The sequence below is a fragment of the Balaenoptera physalus genome, assembly GCF_965194825.1.
Source record: "Balaenoptera physalus genome assembly, chromosome: 3".
NCBI lineage: Eukaryota > Metazoa > Chordata > Mammalia > Artiodactyla > Balaenopteridae > Balaenoptera > Balaenoptera physalus.
The window spans coordinates 148,349,948-148,362,808 of NC_138890.1; the positions used below are offsets into that span (position 1 = coordinate 148,349,948).

Sequence of the window (12,861 nt, forward strand, 5' to 3'; positions counted from 1 at the left end):
CTCCCTTGCTCCAAAGCAATGCTTACTATGCTTATGCCACTCTCCTTATAGTTCCTCAAGATGGCACCAGCAGAGTGAGTGATTGAACTCATATCTTTGTTTTATGCAGCTTCCTTGAGTCACAAAAGATGGATCCAAGTTTTCAGCTACTCTTGTGAGATAGAAGGTTCTTTGGCAACATACTTCATTATTAAAACATAGAGAAGAAGTAGAGAAAGTTTGCAGTAGTTGGATTTCTGTTCACTCCTGCACACTACCTTTCCTTTGCAGAGTATTTCAAGGGATTGTATTTTTCATTCCATTCTCACAGCGACTCCAGGAGGTATATATATATTTTTAAATTTATTTATTTAATTAATTTATTTTTGGCTGCATTGGGTCTTCATTGCTGCATGCGGGCTTTCTCTAGTTGTAGTGAGCAGGGGTTACCCTTCGTTGTGGTGTGCAGGCTTCTCATTGCAGTGGCTTCTCTTGTTGCAGAGCACGGGCTCTAGGCACGCGGGCTTCAGTAGTTGCAGCTCTCAGGCTCTGGAGCACAGGCTCAGTAGTTGTGGCACACGGGCTTAGTTGCTCTGTGGCATGTGGGATCTTCCCAAACCAGGGATCGAACTTGTGACCCCCTCATTGGCAGGCGGATTCTTAACCACTGCACCAACAGGGAAGTCCTCCAGTAGGTATATATGAATAGCCTCATTTTTCAGAGATGAAGAGACTAAGTCACCACAGTGACATGGCATGTGCATGACCACATGGCTGAGAAGTAGCCAGGCCAGGGCTCAGACTCTGGTGTTCCGACAGATGCCATGTCCTGTGCTCTGTCTTCTACTCCATGGCTGCCTTCCTAGTTCCAGGATGGGAATCAAAGTCTGGAACAAGGATAATAGTAAAATTAATAACTGATTTTTTAGCATTTGCTATGTGCTAGATACTGTACTAATTACTTCATATGCATTATTGCTTCTACTCTTCGTAATTTTTGAGGGCTATCATTATTATCCCCATTTAAAGAAGAAACTGGGTTTCAGAGAGCATAAATGACTTGCTTAAAGGTACAGATTGGTAGAGACTGAATCTATCTCCAGACCTGGGTATTGAGCCATGGAATTTGCTAGTACCATATAGCTAAAATCTGGAAGAAGAGGCAGGGTCTTATGAAGGATAAAAGATCTGAGTTTGAGTTCTAACTCTGCTTCTATTCATCAGTATGATACTGGGAAAATCTGTTAACCCTTTGGACTCTCGGCTTCTTATTATAAAATGGGGCTGCTGCTGAAACCGCGCTCCTTCTCGGATGGGACTCGAACCCAGCCAAAACTCAGATTGGGACTTGAACCCATGATCCCTGACTAGGAGGGGGCTCGAACCCGCTGTCTTTTGATTAAAACCACTCACCTGTTACTGAAGCTCGGGTTCTTTTGTCTCATCACAGAAAGAATTCAGCGTGAGGCAAAGCCGCAGGCAAAGAATGAGCTTATTAACACAGAACATTTGTGAGAGATACAAGCGGGCTGGCAAGGGAGCATAGCAGCCCTGAGAATGAAGAGGACTACATTTTTATAATCAAAGAAAAATTGAGGAGGAGAGAAGACCACCTTCTTACTCATTCTTCAGCAGATGTCAAGGCTTACATCATTAGTCTCTCCTGTGGCCCTATATGGTTTAACCGGGACTGTCATGGTGCTATTTAAATCATGCGTATATTAGCAAAAGTGTGGTAACATATACTAAAATACGGTAATTTATCTCAGGTTTTGATATAATGTCCCCTTTCACCTAATTTCTTTCCCCTTTCACCCATATTTCTGTCTTGGCCACATGCAGAAATGCTGCTCTTCAAGGACTATTAACTCTCTGATTTCACGTAACAAGACTCAGGCCCCATATCTATTGTCTTGTGTTTTAGTTATCAGGGTTTGTGGCTTGAGTGTGTCTGGCTCTTGGATATGCCTGGTCTTCCTTCAAGGTAGTGTAGATTGCTGCTAGGTTACTGGATTCTTCTTTTGAGTAGTCATTAGCTTACAACAGTCTCTCAAACTCTGTTGAAATTCCCTTTCTGTCCTTAGTCCCCTACTGGGATTTCTAAAAACTGACTATTTAATTATCCTAATCTATCCCTATCAGTATTATTTGGCCTGATATCTCACATAGGAGGATCCATCAGGCCAGACGTACCCAGGGACTCTCTAAACTGAAGAGAATGGTACGAAGGCAACGCATCATTCTTCGTGTTAGAATTGGGACTACAGCCCTAATATCCTGACAGCTCATAGCAATGCCCAGAAAAATCTGGGCTCTTCCCTCAGTCCCATATTCTCTCCACAGCTGCCAGATCAGTTTGGTTTTTTAAAAAAAAAAAAAAAAAAAAAAACCTTTGTTCTTACAGAATATGTCCATGAGAGTATCTCCCTTTCCTTATAGTATAGAAACTCACTGAGTGAAATTTAGCTGCCATTTACAAAGAGTATATTTTTGAGCACCCTCTCTTTGGCTGCTGGGCAAAGCAGTTGTCCGTCAACAAACCAGGTGGATAAAATCACTGCCCTGAGGGTTTTTATGTTCTGAGAATGACTAGCAACCTCTTCTGCCCTAGAGTAAACAGAGGGAAGGCCCTGGTAGCTTGTGGCCGAGACAGAATTGATTTGTTCTTGTGTTCAGGGTCATTGACTCTCATGAGAGCTGCCATTTACCAAGTGCCTCCAGTGGGACACGTGCACTAAGTATATTATTTCTAAACCTCACCATAGCCACGTGAAGTATTCTTATTCCCGTTTTATAGAGGAGAAGACGGCAGGAATTGCCCAGGACGTCAGAGCTAGTCAGTTTCACACTGGTCTTCTTCCTATGTCATCCATTCCATGTCACCTAAACAACCAGCCATCTTCAAAGTGCCACCCTTTCCTCATCCAGCCCTACCATTCCTTTCTTGCTCAGGGCTTGGAGGACCATGCTGGCCGGAAAGAGAGCTGCATTTTCTAAAACTCACACCCACCCTTTGGGCTATGACCAACTCCTACCCCTGCTTTTTTTTTTTTTTTTTTTTTTCTGGACAGTTTATCAAAGCCTTTGCTTTTCTTATATTCATTCAGTCCTGGGTTTCTATTTAGTTATGATGATAGATATATTCTGGGAAATTTTGATGCCTTGGAGTACAAATTTGGAATTTTGGGGAGTGACGCAGCTGCAAAATGTAGTGGGAATTGAAATACACAAAATCTTAATTTTCGGTCTCATGTACAGGTTTACAATCACCTCATTTTAGAATATCAAGATAGGTTACATGCATTGCTCATGTAAATAACCAGATTTTATTTAGAGAACTATAAAGGTAAAATGTAAAGGGGGAGAACATATTTTAAATGAGTTGGATTTTTTTCTATTTTCAATTTTTGAAAAAAGTTTTTAGAAAACTTTTTTTTGTTTTCTGAAATTCCATCCCCTTTAGGGTAAATTTATAGCTATAAAAATGACACCTTGGAAACCTTTCTATTATAACCCTAATCACAGAAGATTAGTGGGAATTATTATTCTTCCTAGCCATTTGGTGCAACGAAATAGATCACAGCTCTTCCTTTCAGAAAAAATGACATTTTTCAACCGGGTATGTTGTCTATCTCACAATCATAACCACTTTCATATCTGGGATATCTTAAGTTGAAAATGTCCACAAAGTGCACAGCCTGGCTTAGGGGGAGAAAAGATAGAGGGTCTGCATCTAATTCTGTCTCTCGGCTGATCTTTTTCTCCTGTAGAAATTTCTTTTTTTTTTTTTTTAGAAATTCACGTTCTTTTATTTATTTATTTATTTATTTATTTATTTATTTATTTATGACTGTGTTCAGTCTTCGTTTCTGTGCGAGGGCTTTCTCTAGTTGTGGCAAGTGGGGACCACTCTTCATCGCGGTGCGCGGGCCTCTCACCATCGCGGCCACTCTTGTTGCGGAGCACAGGCTCCAGACGCGCAGGCTCAGTAATTGTGGCTCACGGGCCCAGTTGCTCCGCGGCATTTGGGATCTTCCCAGACCAGGGCTCGAACCCGTGTCCCCTGCATTGGCAGGCAGACTCTCAACCACTGCACCACCAGGGAAGCCCAGAAATTTCTTTACACTGAAGAAAAAGCCCGGTTGACTTGGGAACTGTATGAGCCTTCTGAAACTTTTGGTGAATTTGGGGGGTGGGCTTAGGACTACTTTTCTGTGCATTTTCTCTTACTTTTCCTGCTTCTGAGAAAAAGAACCTCTATTCCAGTGCTGGAGCTTTCTGCCAAGGGACGCTGCTTTCTCTGCAGCCAGCTCTATGGAAAACCCAGAACCCAGCCTGGAGGGGACAACCCAGGGCACGGGCAAACGACACATATTCAGTTCGTTTGAACTTTGCTGCTGTTATTGTGACGGTGACTGTGATTTAGGAGCGAAGACTTCAAGGGGGACAGATCAGCTGGCTGCAGGGAAGGTTTCCGGCTTCTCAGCACAAGCAGATCATCGGACTAACAAGTTACCTGTAGAGTGTCTGCAGTTCACTGAGGACACCACAGTCAGAGCTGCTGTAGACACAGTCCAAGTGACCAATTTTATAACCCAAACCAGGTAGGCATTACATAATTTTCAGTGGCAAAGAAGGGACAGGGAGGAAAGAGAGGAAAAAGACCGCGTGGTGGAGCTTAGTGATACGAAGCAAGAAACCAAAAGAATATTTTCTTCAGTAGGCAAAATATTTTCCTGTTTAGAGAACCAGTGTCTCCCGCTTAACCACAAATAACAAAGAATAAAATTAAATAAGATTAAAAGGCCAGGTGACTAAAGAGCAGGGGCAAGGAAATCAGAGTCAGGAATTCAGGCTCTTATCTTTGAGAAAGGAGAGAGGCAAAGAGAAGAAGTTGAAAATGCCAGGGTTTGTTTGATGAAATAAAAAGAGATTTCTGTAAGCATCCCACAGAAACACCCCTTTTGTGCAATGCCAAGGAAGCCTATTGAAGGTTACCAGCTTTGCAGCCTCCTAGGACCTGGAGGAATACTCCTGAGAGTCAAGGGCACGGTATAATAGTGCTCTGTTTGCTTACTTTGGCAGGTGTAAGACAACTTCTCTAAGCCGCACTCCGATAGGGCCTGGGGCTAGCACCCTTTGAGCAAGACAAGGGAATTCTTCTCTGGGACAAGGTTTTCTCAACCTTCCTGCTCTCAGAGGGTCCCTGAGATGTCCACAGCAGGAGTGTAAAATTTTTCACCATCTTTGGCAAATTCCCGAAGTAGAGCTGGGCTACCTAGAAGGCTGCCCTGTCACTGGGGCATCCGAAGGGAGGGTGAGGATGTTGGAAAGGAATTGAAGGGCTGGCTAGAGCGATGGTCCCATCAGCGTCTCCAATGCAGCACCCCTGCACTGCTACGCCATCGTCAGGGCGGGTATCAGAGGCTGGTTTTCCCTCTCGCCAGGACGGGCGGCGCTCCTTTAGCTCACCAGCCTCTGTCCGCATGCCCTTGCCTGCCCGAGGAGAATCCTCGGGGCCAGATGCAGATGCGAGATGGCAACCCCAAGTGGGGTGGGAACCCTGAATGAACCTTGCCTTCGGGGAGCTTTGCTCCTGTCCGCAGATCGACTAAGGCCGCGTGCTCTGAGCCGTGCTCACTGGCGACGGAAGCTTCCCAAAGCGGGCGGCTCTCCGCCACAGGCCCCAGAGCGCTCCCAGGGATGGTGCCGGGTGAGTTGGCGGATTTACTGTGAGCCTCCTCCCAGACTTATGCCCTGTAGGTTCGTCTCTCCAGCCTCAAAGACTGAAGGGCGTGATGAGGGGCCGAGCAGCTGTAGTCACGAGTGACAGACAGAAGCAGGGGAGCTGCTGAGGGGCGGCACCTATGCAAATTCAGCAAGGGTGGCATTGGGCAGAGTCTTAATCATTCACCCTAATCATTCACCTGAGTCGGTCGCTCCCAGATCTGAGCCACAAGGGAACCCTCCCAAGGGGAAGCCCGGCAGTTAGTTTGACCTGGGGAAGCAGCCAGAAGGGGAGGAGTTGACCCTGTGGCTGATTAAGTTCAAAGCAAGCAAAAAGAAAACCAAAAAATGATTGTAGCTTCAAACACTCCTAATGAGCCTGTGAATCCCTCCAACGATTTGCTACTCTGTAGCAAAGCTCATGGGTAGAACCAGCCTTACTCTCTTCCTTTCCCACTTGTGACATTTTATTTCCCATCATGGCTGAAGTTCTTGACAAATTAATCGATCTTGAATAAAAAAAAAAATGTTGAGGTCAGAGGAAAGTGGTTCCCAGGAACTTACACACCCGGCCCCTGAGACCCATTCCCTGGGGGAGGTCTTAACAGGCCTCCAGTTAGTCTGTTTGCACACATGCTGGAGAGTCCTGCCAGGGTCTGTGGGCCACTGCCCAGGTTCCCAGGCAGGAGGTCCACGTCTCCCTCCCGCAGAGCAGTGCTCGTGGCAAGGCTGGGAGACGGAGGGTCGTCTCAGCAGAAACCGCCTTGTCAAGGAGTTGAGCCTCACCAGCTACGGCTCTGTTCTGCTTTGCTCTCTGGGGTCCCAGCCTTCCCCCTGCCCTACATTGACTTTCCTTCTAAGCCCCTGGCAGAGAGTATTCCTCTCTCCCACTCAAGACTCCACCTTCAGGCACAATAGGCCAAGCCCCAATCAGTTTCACATTTCAGAGTATGATTTTGTAAGAACTTCCAAGTAAGGCAGTCATTGGCAACTTCCTCAGAGGAACAGAGGACTTCTCTTCTTTCAAATGCCATTGTGATGGCTTCCTTTGGTGGCCAGAGGCATGAACAGTCAGAACACATTGGAGATTTCTACTCTGATGAGCAAAATCTGGTTACTTTTCTTTGCTGTTTTTCTCTCAGGGATCCAGGGAATTACTAAAAATATCACACAACCCTGCCGTGTCTCCTTCAGAAAACTTGGAGCTATTCTCCCAGCAGTGTGACAGTTTACTGTGCCCTGAGTATCCTCTTATGCTGTTGGAGGAGACGGAAGAGAAATCTAGGCCTTTCATATCACCCCTTCCATGCCCAGCCTCATGGGAGCATTACAATCCCCAGTGCTGCGACATCCAAAGAGAGAACAGTTGGCCTAGGCAGTTTGAAGGTGATTATCCTGAAGCGGTGGCTTAAATGTCATACAGCCATTTCTTCCCTAAGCATTTATTGAGTAGCTACTATGTACCAGGTTCTAGAGCTACAAAGTGCGTGGCACTACTCTCTCTCTCTGCAAAGCCTGGGGAGTTAAGAGTCTAGAGCAAGACCCTCACGGCCAGTGAGGCTTCTTTGCTCAGAGCAGGTGTCCCTTGGCCTCAGCTGGCCCGCACTGCAGGGGGACCGCTCCCCTTGCTGGCTTCTCCTGGTGGGAGGAAGAGATAAGGTATGAGGAACGAGGGTGTGAGGACGTGCTCCTCCCCAGGGAAACCAGTCTTCAGAGGATTCCTTCAAGGGTCTCAGTTGGCCTTAGACATCCCCAAACGTGCTTCTCGTATATGAGTCCCCTTTGTCTATGTGTGTCCAGTTTCTGAGCAGGCAGACAGCGTGTGAATGAGAACCTTTAAGAAAGTAGGACTATTCCTTCATTCCCTTTGTTTTTTCTCCATTGAATTTCCTCTCTTCACTTCCTGTCCTTTTATCCTGCCACACTCTTGTCACGTCCCAGGAAGCGTATAGGCTCCTTGCTGCCTGCAGGATTGAGCTCAAACTCTTCAGAGTGGCCTTCCATGGAGCGTGGGCTTAGTATGGGACCATTGAATGTGGTTTCAGAACAAGCCATTCTCTTGGTCTTTTTCAGTGCCTTTGTTTCACAGGAGTTAATGGACTGCCTTTTCTGGAAACTTGAGTATTAGTATTTTCCTTCCAAATCAACATTGACTTTTCACTTAGAACCTGTTAAAGACTAAGGTCCTCTCCCTCACCCCCAGTCAAACCCAATAGACACACATGAGCAAGCCTTCCCCTGACCCCAGGCTCTGACCCTTGAAACCTGCAGAGACAAAGTGTGCCCTCATGTTTTTAGCAAGAGATTGTCTTGCCTGCCCTATCCCCATAACTGAACAATGATTAACAACCCTCTGTACTTTAATATGCAAATAAATTATTAACAGTGGGTTGTGCCTTTTCCCAGGTTGTAAAAAGATGACTGGTTAGAATCCCAATGCTCTCCTTGTCAGGAGAGGAAATGTAGAGGACAATGTCATCTCAGGCCTCTAAGACACATAACAAAGATGCGGCAGGCTCCAGCCGGGAGTGGGAGCGGGGTGACAGACGACAGGAAGGCCACAGGTGAGAGACTTTCAGCTCTCTTTGTCAGGTTTGAGTCTTTCCTTTTGGTTTTTCTCTTCTGGGATTGGAAATGGCCAGAAGGCATGGAGTATGATGAGGGTATCAATGGCTGCACAAAGATCTTAGGGAAAGGTTCTTGTTTTAAGAAGAGATGAGCGCGGAGCTGGCATGTGAACCTAAAAACCAACATGAAGGCCCCCTCTAGACCCCGGGTGTTCCAGGGAGAGAGTGTGGGCCTGGCATGGGAGCAAAGATCAAAAGGGCAGCATGAGGACACAGTGGCTTGGTCACATGACATATCAGTCCCGAGGGTGTGGGAAGGGAGAGCAAAAGATGGCGAAGACACGGATGCATTGCACTGATGGGGAGTCCGGAACATCTCCGGATCTCACTGGGAGGCAGAGAGAGGCCAGGCAGTGAACTGTGAAGACCCAGTGGAGGCCGCACCAGAGGATCAAGAGAAATTTGGTGATTTGGGCTGAGGTTTTTGTTTCCTGTTTGTTGGTTTTTAACAGACTTCATTTGTTTAGAGCAATCTTAGGTTTACAGAAAAATTGCACAGAAAATATAGTGAATTCCCATTTCCCACCTCTCCCCTACGCACAGATTCCCCTATTATTAACATCTTGCATTAGTGTGGTACAGTTATTACAATTACCAGCATGGATACGTGAGTATTAACTAAAGTCCATAGTTTATATTAGGGTTCATTCTTTGTGTTGTGCAGGTCCATGGTTTTGACAAATGCATAAGGTCGTGTATCCACAATTACAGTGTCATAAAGAATAGTTTCACTGCCCTAAAAATCCCCTGTGCTTCACCCATTCATCCGTTTCTCCTTTCTCCCAAACCCCTGGCAACCAGTGACCTTTTTTACTATCTCTATAGTTTTGCCTTTTCCACAGAGAATTTCCCCATATAGTTGGAATCCTACAGGATGTAGGGTTTTCACACTGGCTTCTTTCACTTAGCAATATGCTTTTTAAAGTTCCTGCATGTATTTTCACAGCTTGATAGCTCATTTCTTTTTAGCGCTAAATAATCTCTCATTGTATGGATATGCAACAGGATTTTTATCCATTTGGGCAGAATTTTCAGTAAGATAAAAAAGCAGAAACAATGGAAATGGTGGATGCAGAGAAAGCAGCAAGGTCCACAGGACATGATAGAAGGAAGAAGGAGGAAGGTTTGGAGAAGTGGGAAAATAAACATGAGCGCAGAGGCCTGAACAGGCCTAAGGCAGGTTCTTGAGACTAGTGCTTGGTGGGAGAAGCTTGCTTCTCACTGACCCTCCCCCAGGCCTCTCCTGCTCTTACAGACAGAAACTTCATGAGGGCAGGAACCATGTCAGTCTCGTCCCGAGAGCCCAGTGTGATGCAGGCATCCAATAAATATTTGTTGAACCCATTAAACCTTCCAAGACCTTTCCTAAAGAGCAAGTTTGCCCAGACACCAGAAGATCTGAAGCTTCTGAGGCTGGCCGGTCATCTCAGGCAGGTCTTCACCGCTCGCTCAGCTGAGCCCTTTTCTGTGGTGGGGCAAAGCTTGCCTGGGACATTCCCCTCCTCAACCAAGAATGCGTCTCTCTTGCCACCATCTGCCCCTGCAGATGTTCTGTGGACAGAAGCAGAGGCAAGCTGTAGGGAGCCAGGAAAACCAAGGGAGATTCAAGCTAACCTAACATCCCAGGTAAAAAGGCACTCTCACCAAAGGACCGGAATCCAGCTCTCCAAGCACTCACTTTTCAACCCAATCACAAGGCAGCAGAATTAGCCCAAACAACTGCTCTGGAGACAGGAAGACCAAATGGGTGATTCAGGTGCTAGGAAACAGCTGTGAGAGGAAGACGAGCTATGCCCTCCAGATGTTCACATTTGGGAGGAGAGAAGGTCTGTGCCACAAAGCAGCAGCCCACGCATGGGAGCTGTGGGAGCCCAGCCAAGGGAGTGCAGCTGACAGTCTGGGTGAAAGGGGACAGCCCTCCAGGGGAGCTGGAAAATCAGCTCAGAAACCGCCGGATCGATAGCCGTTCACCAGTCAGAATTCACCACGTGGGTAGTGTTCCCGGGGCAAAAGAGTTGACCAGCCAGACCTTTGTCTTGCGCAAGGTCACTGCTTAAAATCAGGTCCTCTCCCAGGGTGTGATACTGGCATTCCTTGGTACCCATAGCACTTTCTCTTCCTGTGATGAAAGGGGTGAATGAGCCTGGTAAGACGATGAGGGTATTTTGCTTGGGATCTGTCCATATCCTACCCATGTTTGTGCCCAGATGACTTACAGAGTCAGCACCAGGGTGGAGAACGCTTGAGAATTTCTTTTTTTTTTAAATGTTTGAGAAACAGCAGTTTATTTTATTTATTTATTTATTTATTTTCTTTGGCCACGCCTCACGGCACGTGGGATCTTAGTTCCCTGACCAGGGATCAAACCCGTGCCCCCTGCAGTGGAAGCGTGCAGTCGTAACCACTGGACCGCCAGGGAATTCCCGAGAATTTCTTATCTGAGGGAAAGAACGTGGGCTGCTTGGCCTGAAGCCTGTTTTGAACAGGGGGGCTCATCCAGAGACACACATATGGCTCCCTATCTCTACCAGGGGAGTTGAGGCTGATGGTGAATAGTTAATCAGAGGCAGAGGGTCGAGATGCCAGGAGGAGGAGATGCCTTCCCACCTTGAAGCCCCCTAAATGGCAATCCCCGAAGAAGGGGGACACACCCACGGGGAGGATGGCCCGGTGTTGATTCTGTGTGTTCTCAAGGCATCAGCATCCGTGCTCTTTCTCCCATGGGGCAGCAGAAGTGGCCCCAACACCTCCAGGTAGCCAGAAACACAGCAAGCAGGGGAGAGCCAAGGTTCACTCAGCGTTGGGACAGCCGGCCTCTCCTAACACACCAGCATCTGGCCCCATCTGCTGAGCCTGGCCGGTCCCTGGGGCATTTCTTGCACATATGGGCCCCCAGAGAATGACCACTAAGTTCTCTGTATCCAAACATTTCTATGAGAAGGATAGTTCCCGCGTCTCACCACAATCTGTTTTCTCAGGGCATCTGCTATTAGGTGCTCACCAGCACAGAATTTTTATTTTACTTTCTTGCTTACATGCGTTTGCCTTCCTCAGGGGGACTGCTTGTGGAAATTCAGGGCAAAGTCCGACATTTGGTAATAGTGGAGAGAAAACGAAGAGGCAGTGCTAGGTTCAGTCCTACTCTGTCCTGGGACTAGGACTCACTCACAACCCAAAGCCTTCCCCTCTCTCTTCCTCCCACTCACAGTTTTTCCCCCCAGCTTTCCAGAACACTCTTTAGACTTAACCTCCTTCTATCTTAGTGTATGCCCTTTCTTCCCACCCACCCTGTATTTCTCAATCACCCACATTGGAGCACATTTAAATAGCCACGCATAACAAAGGTAAAGCCTCAGCAAGGGGTCCAGGCTCCCCAGGAAACTGGGAGTTGGGAGAGAGGAGGGCACAGAGCTGAGAATGGCCAGAGCTCCTTCACAAGGGCCCCTGAATGTCTGGGAACATAAGGGGGTAGACGCTCATGACAGAGTACAGAGCCATGCCCGTATTATTTATAATATTAAACTGTGGCTCATTCATTTATTCATTTCTCAACAAATTATTCATTCTGTCAACAAATGTTGACTGAGCACCAGTTGTGTAACAGGACGTATACATGAAAGCCAGTCCTTGTCCCCAAGAAGCTTATGAGTGACCCTGGCACATGGACCAGAAATGGCGATGACAAGTGTGAAGAAGTCGGTGGTCCTGAGAGACCCAAGGGCAGTGGGTGTGCAGGAGAAGGTCTGGGACCCAACTGGGTTGATCTGGGAAGAATTTGCAAGGACTTAATGCCTGAACCGAGTCTTGAAGGTAAAGTTGGGAGGAGTAGGGCACCGGATGATGTGTTCCTGACAGAAGGGGCCCAGTGCAAGAGCAGAGGCACCGAGAGAGCAGGTGGTAATGGGGAAACTAGGGTGTAAAGTGGACGGAGCCCTGAGATGGGTGAGACCTGAGGCCGGAAGGCAGAGGCAGCTAAGGATGGAGTTGGAGGCCAGCAAGGATGCTGAGGCTACGGAAAATTACAGAAGGACTGTGGACGGGAGAGACGTGCAATCAGATTCCCATTTACAGAAGGAAAGTCCTGGCTGAAATGTGGAGATCGGTTTGGAAGGAACGAGACCAGAGGCATGGAGAACACGTAGCAGGCTGTTGCAATAACATCATCTGGAAACGATGTTCTTCGGAAGTCTCTATGTCCACACCTGTCTACCTCAGGCTTCCTGTCAGGGGAAAGCAAGCTGGCGCAACAGGTTTTCGGGAAAATAGCTCACTCGTTAATTGCAATGTTTTGGTGCTGTCAGTGACTATAATGCTTTGTTTTACAGTCATGTAAAATCAGCATCATGCAAATATTTCCTCCTGATAAAAGCTAGCCTCCAGAACTGTGAGGCTATAAATAAATTTCTGTTGTGTAAGCCATTCAGTTTGGGGTACTTCGGTGTGGCAGCCCCGGCAAACCAACACAGGTGGGCAGTATAATGATTCTATGTTACATGTGGAAACTGAGGCACAGAGAGAGTAAGTGTTT

The 12,861-nt window shown here is 47.0% G+C and overlaps 1 protein-coding gene and 1 long non-coding RNA gene across 5 annotated transcripts in view; one reads left to right on the plus strand and one right to left on the minus strand.

Moving 5' to 3' along the window:
* Positions 1-12,861, plus strand: part of PRLR (prolactin receptor) — a 206,427-nt gene that overhangs the window by 52,235 nt on the left and 141,331 nt on the right. The window contains exon 2 of one of the 4 annotated variants that reach the window (XM_082453776.1): positions 1,430-4,583. The exons of 2 other annotated variants lie outside the window; for them this stretch is intronic. The gene's annotated coding sequence lies outside the window, so the exon portion shown is untranslated. Of the gene's footprint in view, positions 1-1,429; positions 4,584-6,456; positions 8,271-12,861 lie in introns of those variants that run through there. One more of the 4 variants, XM_082453774.1, reaches the window with a different exon arrangement.
* On the minus strand, positions 334-5,145 carry LOC309656912. Its single transcript, XR_014261606.1, has 2 exons — positions 5,057-5,145; positions 334-866 (listed from the first exon to the last, which is right to left on the minus strand). It is a non-coding gene; the product is annotated as an uncharacterized lncRNA (long non-coding RNA).